Raw genomic sequence first — 20,438 nt, 5'->3', positions numbered from 1 at the left:
AAATCTCTCTCGGTTCAAAATGTCGAAATCCAGCAACAAGAAGGAGCAAGATAGCCAGCAACAAGTCAAATTGCAGACCAGCTTAATGCAGGTACTGATCTTCCACTTTGTTTTTTTTAAATCAGAGATTTGCTTCTCCTAGAGGGGTTGCCTTCACCACAGCTTACAAAGCCCTCTCCATCCCAATGCTGTTCGGTCCATGTTTGGGACTTAGTTTGCTGGGCACCAGAGCATATTCCACATGCCAGTGAGTCATGCATACTGCAGCTGACAGGGTCTAAGCTTCTCTGGAGGTTTCTGTCAGGGTTACCTATCCTTAATCTTTGGTTAAAGAACCTTGGCCCACAAGGCAGTGGGGGTCCAGTTATACAGCGCTGGACACACACCAACAATCTATATATCTATAAAAGTGAACGTGTCTGTCTGTCTGTCTGTGTGTCTGTCTGTCTGTCTGTGTACATTTCCCTACGCAATAACTCTGTCAATTTTTAGTCTATAGACTCGAAATTTGAAATACCGAGTACTGAGATTTGGGAAAATCGATGTGACGGGTGTCAGCCAGAAATTTGGCTGTTAAGGGCTCAAATTTCAACGATTTGACCTTTAAGAACTCTACCAAACTCCTCCGACAATTTTGGGTCTAGACAGTTGAAATTTTAGATATAGGTTCCTTGAACCTGGATCTAACTTAATAAAGTGATTTGAGCCCGAAACTATAAATTTTAAGGGGTCATAATAGGGGTCAAATTAAAAAAAAATTTACTCTTTTTTTTTTTTGCTCAGCATACACCTCCAAACACCCGGGTAACGCCGGGCTGAAATGCTAGTGAATAAATAAAAACAAACTCAACATACACAACAGGCGATCATGAGTTGCAGTGTCTGTGAAAATCCCAAACTGAAGTAGCGTCCAAAACATCAGAACTCCCCAGCGATCATGACGACAGTGATGATAGGTGCAATTAAATGAATTTAATTAATTTGCTTTTATCTATTCATGTTAAAATCAATTTAAATAAATACATAAATAAAAACAATATATGTCCAACAGAAACGATACGTGTAATGGGCAGTGTTCATATAGGAAAACCGTTTTAAAAATGCCAAGTCTCTTTGATGCTTATGATGACGGTGATGATGAATACATAAATAAATTAATACATAATATAAATAATACATATACTGTATTGTTTTTATCTATGCTTTAATTTATGTGTTCATCATCACCATCATCATAAACATCAAAGAGACCTGGCATTTTTAAAACGGTTTTCCTATATGAACTTTTTAATAGAAGATGGCGACCGAGGTCTGCCCATTACACGTATCGTTTCTGTCGGACATATATATGTAGTGTTTGAGGTTCACACTTGTAGACAGCTCGTGACAAATGCATTAAACGATGATATATATATACATATATGCATGCATGCACATATATACATACATATACACACACGTACATACACACACATATATACACACGTACATACCCACACATTATATATATATATATATATATATATATATATATATATATATATACATACACACACACACAAATATATACAGATACACATATACATACATATATACACATGTACAGGGGTGACCCCAAAAAACAAAAGCTAAATGGAGGCCATCTAGAACATATGCTGTAGAACGGAGAAAAAAATGTCAAAGACCCTAGTGTTTTGATGTGATGTTTTGAATATAATAAACTAGTTATGACCAAAGTTTCATTTCATTCGGACAAAACACTAAGAAACGGGGCCTAATTAGAGTTGGGCACGTTTTTTGGGGGTCACCCTGTACATGCATACATATACACACATACACACATAAATACATATGATGATTGCAGATCAGTTATTACATGCTTCCAACCTGTCAGGCCTACACGCGTCACAACTTTTCCATCGCCACAGCTCCTTTTTTTTTCTTGTAGACAAATGTCTAAGGGAGTATCTGTACAAAGACGTTATTACAGAGTTTTAGCTTTGTACGGCAGATCAAGAAAACAGGGGTAAGGTCAACTACTTGAAGTGTGCACTAGTCAAGAGGTGCAGCCATAAAAAAAAACAGGTCACACATGACAACCAGAAAATAAAAGTTTTGTATTTTTTATACAAGTTTTGCTTCCTTGTTGATGAAAGATCGACTATGCAATGCTTTTCATATATATATATATATATATATATATATATATATATATATATATATATATATATATATATATATATATATATATATATAAAGAACAAGTAGTCAATAAAACATGTTAAAAAACACTTTGAAAAAGAGTTAAAATAACCATCAACAAAGTTCGGGGGACAATTTTACATTTGTGTGACTTTTTTGTGACTGATTGCTTTACACATGAACAAGTATATGTTGCATGTTCTACAGTCGGCAAACAGACACTCTTTATATCTACACAGAGAATGGAACACTACAAAATATTGTGTAGTCACAAGTATTGGAAACATAAACATATAAGAAGAATGCATTTTTTTTGTTTGTTTCCATTTAATCAAACTGAGCCACAGTAATGCGTGTCTGGTACAGCTGTGGCACTATGGTTTGATAATGCCACAGGTCATCGTGGCCTCCCCCACCTCTCAGCACTGCTGGGAAGTTATTGGGTCTCGTGTGGAGTAATACAGAGGGAAAGGGAACCACAATCCAATTCCTAATCCTTCAATCTCTTTTCTATTCTGTCAGCCATGAGGTAAGACGTATATTTTTGTTTCTCCGTAAATGAGAGGAGGGGAAGCAACCCCCCTCCCTCTCTCAACACTAGTTAGGGCTAGTTAGTTTTAAAGAACTAATTGTGAAAATTAATTATGATCTATAATTTGTAATTATGATCTGTAATTTATTTTGTAATATATTATAATATTTTGTTTGTAAAATAAATAGATAAGATTATTCTCATATTACTGTTGTGTTGTGCGTCGTTTTTTTGTGTCCGCCTTAAATGTCTACATTACATAATGAAACGGGCCTGAAGACAAAGAAGATTCTAACCATATCAAACCTTCAAAAAACAAAACGTCATTCTGGAAGAAGAAGGAGCCGGCTATACTCAACATCTCAGGTATGCTTTTTCTCTTTACCTAGACAGAAAGATGTCTAATCGACAGATCTTCATATGCAGACCGTTTCCAAGACATTAAATGTAACACGTGGCTTGGTCACCCACCAATGACTGACCTATAGGTGTACATCGCTAGCATATATATATATATATATATATATATATTCCATTTTTTCCAGATATCTTTTCAGACTGTTTACATGTAATTGTCCTTAAAAAATTAGAATCTCAGTTTTATTTTGGGCTAAAATATAATGAGTGTGAAAGTAAAAATTTACCAAAAAGGAAAAATTCACTGTCAATAATTTTCCCCACTCGTTATCTGTGCCTAAATCAAAACATAGATTCCATGAACAAAGCTTCTTTCTTAGAAATGCACGCCTGTGGAACTCTGTTCCGTTTGCCCGTTTGCCCGTTTCCCACCTGACTACAACTTGGATGTCTTCAAGTCCAACATAAACAAGTTCCTGATAAACCGCCCCCTTAAGTAAGACACTCTATTACTAACAATTAACGCGATATTATCCCATTGATTACTGTATACGCAATAACTCTTATCCCCGAGTGGCTTCTGGGCCTTGATAAGTGGTGACTACCATGTAAAAAAAAAAAGAAGAAAAGTACATTCCAACCTCTATAGTTTACAATACGAGCTAAGCATTCCCCTTAATTAACTTGGTAAAACTGTAGAAATGTTAATACTCAAAAATTGTATAAAAAAAAGCAACAACAGCAAAATATAATAAAAATGCAGAATTTAGTTATGTACTTATCTCTATACTTTTAACATGCTAAAACTAAGTTTTTGTTCAAAGTAGTTTTTGCACACTAAATAAAAAAATAAACAAATGCCCGCTTATTGCTTAACAGGTAGGGAGGCTTAATTCCTGAAAAGTTGTAAACAAATGACTTATTCTACTACTAACCCATAGTTTGAGTTGCTTAGAGTTAGTGGTAGTCATAGATTGTTTGTTACAATTTTTCAAGAATGAAGTCCCCAAACGATTAAGCAACAAGCAACTAGTTATTTGTTGTAAAGACAGCTAAAAGAAATGAAATAAAAAGAACTTAAACACAGTTTCAGCACATATAAAAAAAACTTCAATTTTACAGCGTTTGGTATCAAGTATTTGTTGATTTTTGTTATGGTTTACAATTTCTCAACTGTTAACTATTCTGCACTTTAACTGATGACTATGTTGTTCCTATTTGCCTCCCCAAAGAGCCAATATTCATGGTTTTATCTATTTTTACTATTTTTTCAACGTTTATTATTACATTTAATTGTTAGCATGAACCACCGTTTCTAAGATGCAGCATATGTTAACAACTCAGCAAATTTTATTGCGTTTATTTTTTAGCAAACATTAAAAACAGGAAGAAAGTTTTCCACATGTAAAATATATTTAGTTGCCTTCCTATGATGACAAAGTTAGACACAAGGTCAATTAGTGAAAACTCTGCTATCCCTCAAAAAGATGCACTCTGGCTTGAGGCAACAATTTTTTAATCCTCAATCTTAAAGGACTTCTCCTTCATTTACCAAGGACAGAAAAGATAAAGTATATCAGACCTATAGAGACTATACTTTAGCACTAATTTTATTTGGAAAAGTAAAATATAATACAAATAAACCAAAAATAAAAAGATATTGTAAAATTGGCAAATATTTCAATTGTAATTTTTTTTATATCATTTTTTAAATATTCAGAGCAGACAAAAATATACTCGATTGTGAATGGTGGTGGGCATGAAAAATGTTGCCCAATTTAATGTAAAGTAACACCCTTATTTCCAGGGCTTTGTAATAATTTAGAACTCAAGACTTAAGCATTTTTTTTTTGTTATAGGAAATAAATTCTGCATGTTTTACTTTTTCAAGTGATTTTGTGTGGTTTTATGACATTGCAATTGATTAGACAGATATCAGGTACATGCAAAATGAATAGCCAATGCTCAAAATGTACAAACATATTGACTCCTCTCTTGAAGAATCGCCAAAAATCAGAAAATTAACTAATTTTAATGAAATTTTCAGCATTTATCAAATTCATGGCAAGTGCTCGACTGAGCTCCAATCTATGGTCCCCCCCCTCACCAAACTTTCACAAGAAACACCCGTCTAGCAGAAAACATGTTGAGAGAGGATAGTATGGTCTGCTTGTGTGATAGATGATCCAGTCCTCATTGTGTGAATGGATGTATCGGTAGAAGGATTGAAAAAGCAAAAGGTCGCATAATGACGACAAAAACATACTGGTGTAAATCAGATAAGGAATGCAATTTATTTACATAAATATACACGAGAAATATTAAGTGATAGAAAGAAGAAGAGTTTATTACTTGCGATTGGCGATATGCTTGACGAGTCAGTCAGCCAGGATCGATTTTTGTCACATCTTGACTGATCGAGCGTTCAGCAGAAAAGAGAAAGAAATATCAGAAAAAGGAAGTGACATAGTTAGGTCGCTCTCTGAGTTAAAGGGCGACAATCGAGCAAGCCTGGGAATTTCAACTCCCACAATACTCCCTTCCTAGTTAGCTGGAAGCTAGAGAAAAGAAAAGATAATTGGAGAAAAAACATGCATATATATGTGTGCGTGTGTGTCCACTGTATAGAGAATGAGGAAGAATTTTTATTTTTTTATTTATTAAGTATCAAGGTGGAAAGAAGTATTTGCGACGTTAAAGGATACCAGGAAAAAAAGTGTTCAAACTTGTATAACTGTGGGATAGTCACAGGAACGACATTATGAGTTATGGAGTGCGAGTGTTGCGGTCATAGATTGTATTGCCACAGAGTCTATGAAGCATGCGCAAGGGTCAGCACGGTGGATTGAAGTTGGTTCGCATTGGTCGCGAATGTGTCGACTACACGCTTACGGTCACAAGTGGGTCTGCGAGGAAATTGGTCCGTCTGTAGAGAGCTGTGTCAACGTTGTTCGGGTGCTCGACGTACTCAGTGGGTTGGTATGGTCTGAATGTCCAGGAATGAGTGTCTTAGTGTGCATGATGTAGCTTACTCATGTTAGCTGGGGAACTTCAGTGAGGTGAGATGAGGTGAGTCGTCATGAAATCCAGAAGTGTACAGTGTTTGGTGAACATCTTTGTGTTAGTTGTCGCGTCTGTTGCTAGAGTTGCTGGAAAGGGTTGATATGCTGTGGAGAGGCTTGTTGCGCCGTAACACGTTGCTGAAGAGGCTTGTTGTCACTTTTTCTTTTCCATAATTGTGGAAAACTGAAATTAAAATAGTGTGAGAGTTGCTATTTGAGTTTTTCAATGGGGTTGTTGCTGCACTCTCTCCATGATGAAATTGAAAGCTTAAATATTTTTTTTTATATTCACACATGGCAAAAAAAAATATTTAGATAAAGTGAAGAAAGTTTAAAGTTGTGATATGTAGCTAAAACATGTGTGTGACGGAATGTTCTGAGACTTCGTTGTCCACAGCAAAATCCATATATAAAACGCATGCGTGATAGAATGTTTGTTAAACTTCGTCATCCACAGCAACTCCTTACAGGATATCAACCTTTTCTAGCAACAGGCATGACAACTAACACAAAGATGTTCACCAAACACTGTACACTTCTGGATTTCACGACTCACCTCCTCACTGAAGTTCCCCAGCTAACATGAGTAAGCTGCATCATGCACACTAAGACACTCAGACTGTACCAACCCACTGAGTATGCTGAGCACCTGAACAACGTTGACACAGCTATATCCATTAACACACAATGTTGAGGGAGGATAGTATGGTCTGCTTGTGTGATAGATGATCCTGTCCTCATTGTGTGTGAATGGATGTATCGGTAGAAGGATTGAAAAAGCAAAAGGTCGCATAATGACGACAAAAACATACTGGTGTAAATCAGATAAGGAATGCAATTTATTTACATAAATATACACGAGAAATATTAAGAAGTGATAGAAAGAAGAAGAGTTTGTTACTTGCGATTGGCAATAGGCTGACGAGTCAGTCAGTAAAACTGGTTGGCTGGCCAATGCCCCCACCAGGAGCAATTTCTGTCACATCTTGACTAATCGAGCGTTCAGCGGAAAAGAGTAAGAAATATCAGAAAAAGGAAGTGACATAGCTAGGTCGCTATCTGAGTTAAAGGGCAACAATCGAGCCAGCCTGGGAATTTCAACTCCCACAAACACTATCAACAATTTCTCCCACTCTTTATCTGTGCCTAAACCTAAATGTCATGAACAAAACTTCTTTCTTAGAACTGCACGCCAATGTAATTGTCTTCCATTTTCCTGCTTTCCAGCTGACTATAATATGGTTGTCTTCAAGTTTAACGTAAACAAGTTTTTAATGAGCTGTTCCATATAAGTTAACAAATTTACCGAATTTCTATTACTAACAATTACTATATTGTCCAATTTCTACTGTACACTTTTAACCCTTATCCTCGAGTGGCCTCTTGGCCTTGATAAGTGGTGATGCCTATGTAAAAAAAAAAATATAATAATGAAACCATTATTTGAATCTTAGTGGAAATGTATTATTTTGTTTAAACAAAAAACACCTTTAATAAAGTTATGGCTTTCAGTAGTAGAAAAAAAAAAAAAAAATGATTGAATTTATTTTTTTCTTTTTTATGAAAATAAAGCATTGTAAATTGTAAGAATAAAAAGGAAAATTAATTTTTTCAGGAACATTATGAAAAAAGTCTCTAAAGTCTGTATTAATGAATAGCTCAAAGAAAAATTAATTTCTCAAACTACCAATATCATTGAATTAAGCATTATCTATTTAATATTTTCACACAAAAAAATTATAATTGCAAAAAATATTTCTACTTTTTTTTTTAGATTACATGTTTCGCATAGTTTTTATATGTAAGATTCTAATATTTTCATTGCTTGAATGAACGTGAAACTTTTGGTGTTACATAATTTTTATATAATCTTGAAAATTTTTTAAAAAAATTTGTTAATTTAAAACAGAAACACAGAAAAATAATTAAATTAAAAAATGGTAAAAAATATACAAATGTTTATGTATGGATACACGGCTGGGGAATAAAAAGAAAATCAGTACTCCCTTCCTTCCTCTAACTATTTGACTTCATTTTCAGACAGCCTTTTGACTTTCTGATATTTTGGGCTTCTGAAGAATCCACGCTTATATGACTTTGTTTGTTTATGCTTGAGTGAAGCTAGAATCTCTCGCTTTTGGGGGCTAATTAAGTCACTTTTTATGCAAACAAGGTGTTTTTTTTCTTCAATTCAATATCTTAGAACTTTACTAATTATCTTTGAAATAGACCCAGAAAACTAATATTTATCTTTCAAAGGATTTTTACAATGAATTTATTTAATTTCAAAATTTAGCTGAATTTGTCAGCTTCCAAATGTTGTTAAGAAAACGTTTTTCATTAAAACTTTTTTTTTTCACATGTACAAATATTTTTTTCCTTTTGGAAATTAACTTTAGGCTTTAATCTTTCAAATACAATCAAAAAGTAGTCAGAAATCTACAAAAAATTTATGATAAACCGGCTTTCAAAACTATGTCCCCCCCCCTATTTTTTTTCTGCCATTATTGCCTGTACCCAACAGATATTAAAGATTACCTGTCACAAAAAGTTATGTCCTAGAAATGAGGGATCATTTTAATTTAAAAATTTATATGTAAAGATGATGCCCCCACTTTAAATTTTAAAATATTTTTTCGGAATATTCACACATAATCGCTTAAAAAAGCAGAATCTCGTTTTTGGAGGGGGATAGCTAAGTTTTCATCTGTTTTAAATTTAGATGTATCTAATTTTTTTTTTTTAAATTGACAACTTTCTTAATGCTTTCCCTTTATTCACAAAGATTTTCATTTTGTGCTACTTTTCCCATTTATACACTTATGCCATTTTTACCTCCCCTTCCCAATCTCCCTTTCAGAATGGTTGTAAAATCTATCAATTAAATTCACGTATAAATTTGGTACCTGCGTTTCGCGGATTTCTTTTTAATTCTTATTTTGTAAATGTTAATTTTTCTGATATTTGTGGAAAATTTATGCGGCAATATTCAATACTTAGGTACACCAGTAATGTGATGTTTAATTTGTAATATAGGTACCTCCAATGCGCACCACAGATTTACACCCCCCCATCCGATATGTAACTGTAATTTAATATCATCATCCTAACTTTTGTACCATTTAACAGAAAAAACTTCAAATAAACTGCTAATATTTAAAAAATATTTTTACAGCATACAAAAATAATGAAAATGCAAGACTAAAATCATGTTTACATTATCGACACTTTAAAACAAAATTCCTTAGTGACCATTGTGAAGCTGTAAACATACCCATGTTTAAAAGATCTAGCAAAAATCAACTAATGGTCAGAGATTTTCATGAAATTTTTGATACTCATTTATTTTTAAATTAACTTACAAATTAAAAGTAGGTTTCATTAAATATATGTGAGGAAATATTTTTTAAAGTGTTCTACCACCCCTATATTTCATGTTATGAAAACTAAACAAAAGAGCTCATAAAAATTGCAACATTTTTTAAAGCTGGAGAGTTTAAATAATTAAGAAATAGTTATTTATATATGTATATAAAAACCTATTATTTATTTCACTTACCTTAAATTTGTCAAAAAAAAAAAAAACGGACAAAAAATCAATACTATTATCAACGTTTTATTATCGATAATATTTTTTCTCGATAATATAATTATTTGAATTACAACAAAAAACAGAATTCTAAAAAATAATGAATTTTTAAAAAAATTTAAATATTAAATTCCAATATTCCGCAATATGAAGTTTAAACAGAATTTTTATAACAAGTTTCCAATATTAAAAAATATATTCATATAATAGAATATATGACTATTGGAAATGTTAAAATTGGAAATCCAACATCAGCCTCAAAAAAACTCATTCATTGCGTGATGTTTCTATTTAATAGCCTCCCCACAAGAGAAGATTTAAACACAAGGTTGGTTAATAAATTAGGGAAAATCCAGCTCCCCACTCTCGATAGAAACAAAAATAAAAATTGTCTCAGTTGTATAGGATTTCTCCTCCGCTGACCGATAGCAGAAAAGGTGATATGTTAGGTGTATCAGAATTTTTTGGGAATTTTTGACATCCCTACCACAAAACTGTGAACAAAATATAAAAAACTTGCAATTTTTCTTTTTAAAGTGGGTTGTTTATTTTCTTTATGGAATATACTTCCAAAATAAACTATTAAAGTTGTTTAAAAAATAGAAATATTATTTTTTATTTTTTAAAAAACAGTTTTTATAAAGTGCCAGCGCGCCTTCATGCAGCCATTTTTTTTACGTAATGAAATCAATTGAATTTTACAAATTAAATATTTTTCAATTTTTAAACTTTAAAAATCTATCAAAATTTTTCTATTGGTTCAATTTTTACGATATTTTCAAGGTCAATGTGAAATTTAATGCTCTTTCCAATAAACCGAATATAATATTTTAGATAAAGGCTTTTTTTTTAATTCACCCCCCCACCCATTTTGAAATATCTATTAAAATTTTAATATTAATTTACTCAAAGTTTTATATATCACAAATTGAAGATAAAAGATCAATAAATAAAATATTCTAATTTAAAACAAAAAAAAAGAAGTGTTTTTTAGAAATTTACCTGTAAAGTCCAAAGTGTAAAACCTTTTTTTTTTTAAAAAACCATGTTGATTTTTTTTTTTTAAGTGGAAGCTTATGTTATGCTTAGAATGTCAAGTAAATATCGGACGCTTATGACAATTTTTTCTATTTCATTCAATGTTTTCTTTTTTAGATATTAAAAAAAATCACTCGATAAAAAAGTATTGAAATATATCAATCAAAATCTCACATATTTCATTAAGAGAATAAAAAAAAAAATCGGTCGACTGTTTTTTTTTTTTTGTTTAACGGCAAAAACTTATAAGTGAATGTGTTCAGTTTTTATCTACGGAGGCACTAAAATACTAATTTTGATTTACAGCATGCAATAAAAAGAAATATTAATTATGTCCCTTTAAAGCCACCGGAATATAAAGGTGAATAAAATCCGACTTGTCTCCCTTTATTTGAACAGTTAAAAAAATCTGAGTTCGCGTTTTTTTTTTAAAAAGTATTTTATTTAAAAAGGACATGGAATATAAGTATAAAGATGGATAAATTCTTAACAATAAACAATTGAAGTACTCATCGAATAGTAGTTTTTATAGGTAAGTGATTTTTTGGAATTTATATATATCTTTTATAATCGAAGTAAGTAAAATTTCGTTGATTTTCTTTAAATCTTTTTTAAAGAAAACCGATTTAAAAGACAAATATTGAATAATTTGCTATCAAACCTGTTATTTTTTTAAATTTGGGTCTTTGCTCCTTTAATTAAAAAATAATTAGGGTTTGAATTACATTTTTCAAGAAGTTATAAGCTTTGAAAGACAGTAAGTCTAAATATTCCAGTGTTTACCACAAATTTTTACTGATGATTTCTGACACTACTAGTGATGTGTAGCATCAGAACAGATACTACATTGTGACCTTGGCCTGCTCTGATGTTTCAAAACGATGCATTTCATTTATATATTTATATATTGAAGAGTTTAGCTTTCAAATATTTTCGACTTTCATCTTAAGATTTTTCCTAAAACAACATCTTCGTCATAAATAAATTTAAGAGGTTAGTTCCCAAATATTTGCGGTTTTTATGCAGAAAGAAAAACATGGGACTTTATTGAACAAAATAAAACAAATTTTTTGCCAACAATTTTATTTACGCTAGCTATTTCTTTTAATAATTAGTATTTTTTTTTATAGGAACAAATCATTTGAAAAAATACTCGATTATTTGGAAGCTAAACTCCTCAATGTATAAATATATATTAAATGCGTCGGCACTTCGCCGCAGTACATTCATTTTAACCACGGGCGCCAGTGCCCGCTATTATATTGGGCCGGCAGTGGCTCCCACTAACAACCGTACATTAATTGATTTTTTTTTAAAGGTGGGGGCATACTTCCGCCGTGCAACGCCAATACACGGGTCCTGCTTGTTTATAATATTTTTATGTAGGTTAGTATCGTAGTCCCAACGCCGCGTCGAATTTACTCAAAACAGAATAATGGCACACTGCCCCAACTGTAAAACCCAGTTGCGCGCGCATGGATGTATAAATATCGTTTCAGCTGTACGTACATTTCCCTTTCTCCACACACGCAAATTCGGTGGACTTATAAGCAAACCTTCACTTGTTCAGACGTCGTCAGAAGCATCTTATGTCATAAGAATGTTATCCTTTTCATCCAATCGGATTACAAGGAAAACAAATTTAAAAAAATGTTTTTTTCTGAAGGTCTTCATGGAGCCGATTGGAAATGTATAAAAAAGGCATTTTTGCGCCCAAACGAATCAGTCGACCAGGCTGTAACATCATCATCATCGACTCCGTCTGCATGGGCGGGGTTTGTATTACTGTACGCATAGATTCGAAAAAGTTGTCAAAAAACAAATATATAACAAATAAATGTTATCAAAGGCAAGATAAGTTACTTGTCTGCCAAACTGGATATATTTTTTGTGTTTTTATTCAATGTAACATATTTATTCAGCTCGAAAACCATACAGTGTTTACCGATGTATTCAAAAATTCAAGATGGCGTCTCACACCCTCTTTAACACCGTAAGTATGGAAAAAGGTGTTATAAATAAAAAAAACTATACAAAATACTATTAAAAACCCGCCGAATATATGTCAACCTATGTCACGGTAATATATATTGAGCGAGTTTTTAACAGTATTTTATCCGGTTTTTTATTTATAACATCTTTTCCCACACTTACTGTGTTAAAGAGAGAATCAGACGCCATCTTGAATGTTCCAATACATCGTTAAACACTGTATGGTTTTCGAGCTGAATAAACATGTTACATTGAATAAAAACACGAAAATATATCAAGTTTGGCAGAAAAGTAACTTATCTTGCCTTTGATAACATTTATTTGTTATATATTTGTTTTTGACAACTTTTTCGAATCTATGTGTACAGTAATACAAACCCTTTTTATCTTATTGGATTTTTTTACCCTTTTCTATCTTTCCGCTAAATAAGCGATTGTTTAATTCTTTGTAAAAGACCTGGTTATTTCTAACCGAGACTTTTACTTTTCTCCTTCAAAACATTCAATTACCCCAGTCGAAGGATTTTTCTTGACTATTTCAATACATAAAAGAAACCATTCAATTACCTCTGTTGCTGGACCTTTCTTGATTATTTCATTTAAAAAACATTTAATTACCTCAGTCACCGTTCACAAAGAAAACAATCCTGTCTGTTCTGTTCATTTATTTACAATTTGTAAAAAAATAAATTTTGTATTTAATTTATCCATTCGTCTCAGTCATCTTTTCTTGATTGTTCAACTCCATTTTTATACTTGATTTTTATCATTATTTATTTTTGAATTTGCGGGACTAAACATCGACACCCGCAATAGTAGGAAACCAAAATATAGCGTTTTTCTTTTTTGGAAGATTATTTATTTTATTTTTTTTTCAATTTAGCGGATTTTGAAAATTTCAGACGGCAAAACTTAAAAATTTAGCGATTTTCTGAAGATTTTTTTTCCCCTCTGATCTCGTGGGTGTTTTAAACCTCAGTTGGCAACATTGCTGAAATGACAACTCGCCCGTAAAAATAATAACTAAAATAAGTCGAGCGAGAACAATGTTAAGTTTCAAATAACATGTTCAGAATTTTTTAATTAAAAGGACTGGAGGATGATTTTTGTTGTTGTTGTTGACATCACTAGAAACCCATTTCGGAAGACTCTTTTAGAAATAAGGGTGTAATGTTACCTTACGCTATAACGGAACACCGACCTTTGTAGGAATTTTTGACACCCCTAACACGAAACTGCGAATACAATATAAAAATCTCGTAATTTCTCTGTTAAAAGTGGGTTATTTATTTTCTTTATGGATTATACTTCCAAAATAAACTATTACAGTTGTTTTAAAAGTAATAAAAATATTTTTATTTTTTTTTTAAAACAGTAATGAATTTTCCGAACTCAATATTTTTCAATTTTTAAACTCAATATTTTTAAATTTTTAAATTTTAAAAATCTATCAAAATTTTTCTATTGATTCTATTTTTACGATATTTTCAGGGTCAATGTGAAATTTTATGTTCTTTCCAATAAACCGAATATAATATTTTAGACAAACGTTTTTTTTTTTTTATTCACGGTTCCCCCCCCCCCCATCCCAATTGTTAAGTGTCTATTACAAAGTAAATACTTAATTTCGACCCGGATAAGTACATAATTATTTACTCACAAATTGAAGAGAAAAGGTCAATACATAATATATTCAAATTTAAAAAAAAACGGACATCGTGTTCTTGTAGAATTTTACCTGTAAAGTTTGAAGTTTAAAACCTTTTTTTAAACCACGTTATTTGTTTTTTCTTTTTTCTTTTTTTTTTTTTTTTAATGGAACCTTGGTCCTTGCTCCTTTAATTGAAAAAAAAATTAGGGCTTGAATTACATTTTTCGAGGAGTTATAAGCTTGGAAAGACAGGGGGTCGAATAATTCACGCCTCCAATTTTGTAAATGTCTAATAATAATTAATTTCGACTCGGATAAGTACATAATTATTTACTCACAAATTGAAGAGAAAAGGTCAATACATAATATATTCAAATTTAAAAAAAAACGGACATCGTGTTCTCGTCGAATTTTACCTGTAAAGTCCGAAGTTTAAAACCTTTTTAAAAAAAAAACACGTTTTTTTTTTTTTTTTTTTTTTTTTTTTTTAATGAAATCTTGGTCCTTGCTCCTTTAATTGAAAAAAAAAATTAGGGCTTGAATTGCATTTTTCGAGGAGTTATAAGCTTGGAAAGATGGGGTGGAATTATTCGCTATTTTCACAAAAAATTCTGATACTGCTAACCGACCACTCTAATTTGGTTTCTTAGGGGTATTCGAGGTCGCTGACAACGAATCTGATAATCAAATCCGCCGCAAATTTACCGTTTACATGAACCCCTAGGCCTTGGGACTATTTTGTACCATTTCACCACGTTCGGTAATGTTTTTCCTACATGATACGTTCGCGTGCGAACGGGCGTAGTGAAGTGTCTTATCACATTGCATAGGAATCATTTCAAATAAAGTTAAAAAAAAAAAAAGAAATGTAGTTTATAATTTTTTTTGTCTTGCGCAGGTTTAATGCTTTTTAATTGATCTAAAATAAATTATTACGAGCGGTTTACAAAAACGTAACCACCAAACATATTTTTATGTTTTTCATTCTTTTTTTTTGGGGGGGGGGGGTATTTAATTAACAGGTGCTTCTGCAGTTTAATTAACCGTTTTTCCGTAAGTAACGCGGCCACATTTACCATTTCACAAAAATTGTTTGTAATTTTTTTTTTTTTTTTTTTTTTTTTGTAGATTTCGGTATGCTAAAAACAAATCTGCAAACCGTTTCCGTCGCAAAATAATAGTTTTTATGATATGAAGAAATTACTTTTTCGAAAAGTAGGTAATCACTTTTCCATGTAAATTTAACTTAAAATGAGCACCCACTTTCTGCCCACCTGAGAGAGAGAGAGAGAGAGAGGGGGCATTTTTGTGTGTTTATTGGCTAAAAAGATTTTTGTTTGATTTCTTTTGCATGGTATTAACCCCTGAACTCTGGGACTATTTTCTATTCCACAGCCTAGCCTTCGTTTACGCTACGCGCGAGCATAAACAAAGGCTCTTAAATGTGCTCTCGCGTACCAAACTGCCTTGTCACAGTGTAGTATTGGTGAAAAATTAAAATTAAACAAAAAACAAGTAGTTTTCCAAATATTAAACCATGTAATTCTATATGTTATCACGAGTGAACATTTTGTGCGCGCACATGGTCGCCACACGCGCATCAGTCACATGTGGTGACCATGTGCGCGCTTGTGCGTACAAAATGGCCACCTGTGATAACATATAGAATTACATGGTTTAATATTTGGAAATTAATTATTTAAAAAATATTAAAATTTACCTTATTAAAAAATACCTTAGTATTTTCTTTAATTTTCTATTTCTGGGCGATTATGGAGACTCCGAAGATGTGATCCCCTTTCATGCCCGAAAGTAACACTCGACACTACTTTTTTTTTTTAACTGAATAAACGTATTAAAATAAGTTAAACTTATAAAGCTAGGTAGAAAACAAACACTTAGTAAAATCAATTGTATTTTTAAACAACAGTAAATAAGTAAAAATACTTTTTTAAAAATATTATCGAGTGTGTATTCTCTTTTAAAAACAATCTCCTTCAAGAACGGTCATATAACATGCCTTAAATCAATATTGATTCAATAATGGACAGCATTCCTACCTAGTAGGTAGGTAGTACCTATCAAAAATAAGCGAGTTTTCCTGGTACCGATTTTACATGAAATTTATATACAATAATGGGGTTTGTATTACTGTACACATAGATTCGAAAAAGCTGTCAAAAAACAAATATATAACAAATAAATGTTATCAAAGGCAACATAAGTTACTTTTCTGCCAAACTGGATATATTTTTTTTTGTGTTTTTATTCAATGTAACATATTTATTCAGCTCGAAAAACATACAGTGTTTACCGATGTATTGGAAAATTCAAGATGGCGTCTCACGCCGTAAGTTTGGGAAAAGGTGTTATAAATAAAAAACTATACAAATTACTATTAAAAACCCGCCGAATATATGTCAACCTATGTCACGGTAACATATATTGAGCGAGTTTTTAACAGTATTTTATCCGGTTTTTTATTTATAACACCTTTTCTCAAACTTACCGTGTTAAAGAGAGAATCAGACGCCATCTTGAATGTTCCACTACATCGGTAAACACTGTATGGTTTTCGAGCTGAATAAACATGTTACATTGAATAAAAACACGAAAAATATATCCAGTTTGGTAGAAAAGTAACTTATGCCTTTGATAACATTTATTTGTTATATATTTGTTTTTTGACAACTTTTTCGAATCTGTGTACAGTAATACAAACCTATATATATATATATATATATATATATATATATATATATGGTGCCCGGAAAACTCGTCCCGGGAAAACTCGTCTCCGGAAAACTCGTCTCGGGAAAACTCGTCTCCGGAAAACTCGTCTCCGGAAAACTCGTCCCCTTTCGCTAGGTAGGAAAACTGGTCCCTTATTGAATTAATATCGATTGAAAACACATTTTATGATCGTTCTTGAAGGAGAAATTGTTTTTTTAAAATAGACTATAGCCCCCCGCCCATAATATTGAAAAAAAATTTTTTTACTTGTTTGATGTTTTTTTTTTTTTTTTAAATAAAATCGATTTTCTAAGTGTCCGTTTTCTACCTAACTGGCTAAGTTCTTAGTGGTTTCACTTATTTTAAAGCGTTTATTATGTTCATAAACGAGACCGCATATTTTTTTTATATTAATATAAAAAGAATTTACTTATTTACTGTTGTTATAAAAGGGTAAAATCGATTTGGGTTTGTATTACTGTACACATAGATTCGAAAAAATTGTCAAAAAACAAATATATAACAAATAAATGTTATCAAAGGCAAGATAAGTTACTTTCCTACCAAACTGGATATATTTTTCGTGTTTTTATTCAATGTAACATGTTTATTCAGCTCGAAAAACATACAGTGTTTACCGATGTATTGGAAAATTCAAAATAGCGGCCGACTCTCTCTTAAACACAGTAAGTTCGGGAATAGGTGTTATAAATAATAAACTAGACAAAATACTATTAAAAAAAACACCGAATATATGTCAACCTATGTCACGGTAATATATATTGAGCGAATTTCTAACAGTATTTTGTCTAGTTTATTATTTTTCGAATCTATGTGTACAGTAATACAAACCAAAATTTTAATATTTTTTTAAATATAATTTAGAGAGGGGGGGGGTTATATCTCCCTCGGAAAAACAACCAACAAAAAATGAAATTAAAAAGATTCTTGATAAACGATAGCGGAGTTTTCAATAAAATTGATTAATAAATTTATTTAGTGATTACTTTTTCTCTTAATGATTGATTTTAGAATTTTGAAGTAAAAATTAAAAAATGAGTTAACGAGAGATTGTTAGCACATGGCATCTCTCGCGCCAAAAAAATATTTCGCTTTTAATTTATTAGTTAATTTTTGCAAAATTTGACAGGACGACAATAAATGTTGATAATTGATAGAATTATAATTTTAAATAACGCATGAGTGCATTATGAGAGAAAACAAAAACATAACAACAAAAAACTATCATAATTAAAAAACCAAAACAAAAAAGTAACGCTCCCAGTTTTTAATTTTTTTGTTTTGTTTTTTTATTATTGTTTTTATGACTCCAAAAAACATCGTTAAAATAAGAACCAAAAATTTTTTTAATTAACTTTGTATGAACATAATAAACGCTTTAAAATAAGTGAAACCACTAAGAACTTAGCCAGTTAGGTAGAAAAAAAAAAAAAAAAAACATTAAACAAATAAAAATATTTTTTTAAAATATTATGGGTGGGGGGCTATAGTCTATTTTAAAAAGCAATATCTCCTTCAAGAACGATCATAAAATGTGTTTTCAATCGATATTTATTCAATACGGGACCAGTTTTCCTACCTAGCGAATGGGGACGAGTTTTCCCGAGACGAGTTTTCCGGAGACGAGTTTTCCCGAGACGAGTTTTCCTAAATTCATATATATATATATATATATATATATATATATATATATATATATATATATATATATATATATATATATATATATACATATATATAAATTTAGGAAAACTCGACCCCTTTCGCTAGGTAGGAAAACTGATCACTTATTGAATAAATATCGATTGAAAACACTTTATGACCGTTATTGAAGAAGATATTGTCTTTAAAAGAGAATACACATCCAATAATATTTAAAAAATATATTTTTACTTGTTTACTGTTGTTTAAAAAAAAATTAAATTAATTTTTCTAAGTTTTCGTTTTCTACCTAGCTTTTGGTGTTTCAACTTATTTTAAAGAGTTTATGTAGTTAAAAAAAAAAAAGTAATGTCGAGTGTTACTTATGAACAAAAAATGTCCGACATAAGAGGATCACGTCTTAGGAGTCTCGATAATTGTTCAAAAATAGGAAATTAAAGAGGTAGATATAGTTTTAAAACGGGCGCCCTCCAAAAGAAAATACATTTGTATATTTTTAGGTAATAATGCACATCCCATATTTTTAAAAATATTTTTACATGTTTATTGTTTTAAAAAAATTGATTTTTCTAAGTTTTTGTTTTCTACCTAGCTTTGTAAGTTTTTGGTGTTTAAACTTATTTTAAAGAGTTTATTTAGTTAAAAAGAAATAACAAGTAATGTCGCACTCGACATTACTTAATAAATAATTTTTAACAAAAAATGTCCGAAAATTAAAGAAAATAATGAGGTAGATATAGTTTTAAAACGAGCCTCCCCCACCTCCAAAAGAAAATAAATTTGTATATTTTTAAGTATTGCAATGCACAAGTGCCTCCGAAATGACTTTTAAACGATACCCTCCTCTCCTCCCCATGTTAAGAATGGCTTTCGAAATAATAACGTTATTATTTCAGCGCGGTACCAAAATTACATAAGACCGTATTTTCTTTTTTGTTGTTTTGTAATAACACAAGAATTATTTAAACTGAATTAATTTTTCTAAATAAAATAATTGCTTTCTTTTCTTTGATAATACGTATTTTCTTTCTTTATTTTTGTTTCGTACTGACACAAAAAGTGTTAAAACTAGAGTATTTTTTAAAAATAAATATTTGGTTTCATTTTTCGTATCTTAACTCCGTAATCAAGTTTATTTTTTTTAAGCAAGAGTTAAAAATAATTTTAAAAAATATTATAGGGGTGCATGTTTTCTCCCTTCAAGAACGGTAATAAAATGTGTTTTCAATCGATATTTATTCAATAAGGAACCAGTTTTCCTACCTAGCAAAAAGGGGTGATTTTTCCGGGTACGAGTTTTCCCGGGACGAGTTTTCCGGGCATATATATATATATATATATATATATATATATATATATATATATATATATATATATATATATATATATATATATATATATATATATATATATATATAATTATTTTTTACTATCCGTCAAGTTTTTCAGTGTTCATGCGTAATCACCTAAAAAATATAGTCTTATTTCGTAGGGGAGGGGGATTTAGTGGAGGGTGTTAAACTACAATAATGCCAAAAACGTTAATAAAAAGAATATATATATATATATATATATATATATATATATATATATATATAT

At 31.0% G+C, this 20,438-nt stretch overlaps 1 protein-coding gene across 4 annotated transcripts in view; it reads right to left on the bottom strand.

The window, feature by feature from the left end:
• LOC145256650 (bile acid-CoA:amino acid N-acyltransferase-like) overlaps positions 1–20,438 on the bottom strand; it is a 153,213-nt gene that overhangs the window by 17,702 nt on the left and 115,073 nt on the right. The window contains exons 1-2 of one of the 4 annotated variants that reach the window (XM_080115605.1): positions 7,055–7,160; positions 5,444–6,337 (exon numbers count right to left, since the gene is read on the bottom strand). The exons of 2 other annotated variants lie outside the window; for them this stretch is intronic. The gene's annotated coding sequence lies outside the window, so the exon portion shown is untranslated. Of the gene's footprint in view, positions 1–5,443; positions 6,338–7,054; positions 7,178–20,438 lie in introns of those variants that run through there. One more of the 4 variants, XM_080115614.1, reaches the window with a different exon arrangement.

Source organism: Euprymna scolopes, chromosome 1 (assembly GCF_053919585.1).
Source record: "Euprymna scolopes isolate OS-2025 chromosome 1, ASM5391958v1, whole genome shotgun sequence".
NCBI classification, from domain to species: Eukaryota; Metazoa; Mollusca; class Cephalopoda; order Sepiida; family Sepiolidae; genus Euprymna; species Euprymna scolopes.
Note: the sequence above shows the minus strand (reverse complement) of the source record. Positions and strands in the feature narration are given on the sequence as shown.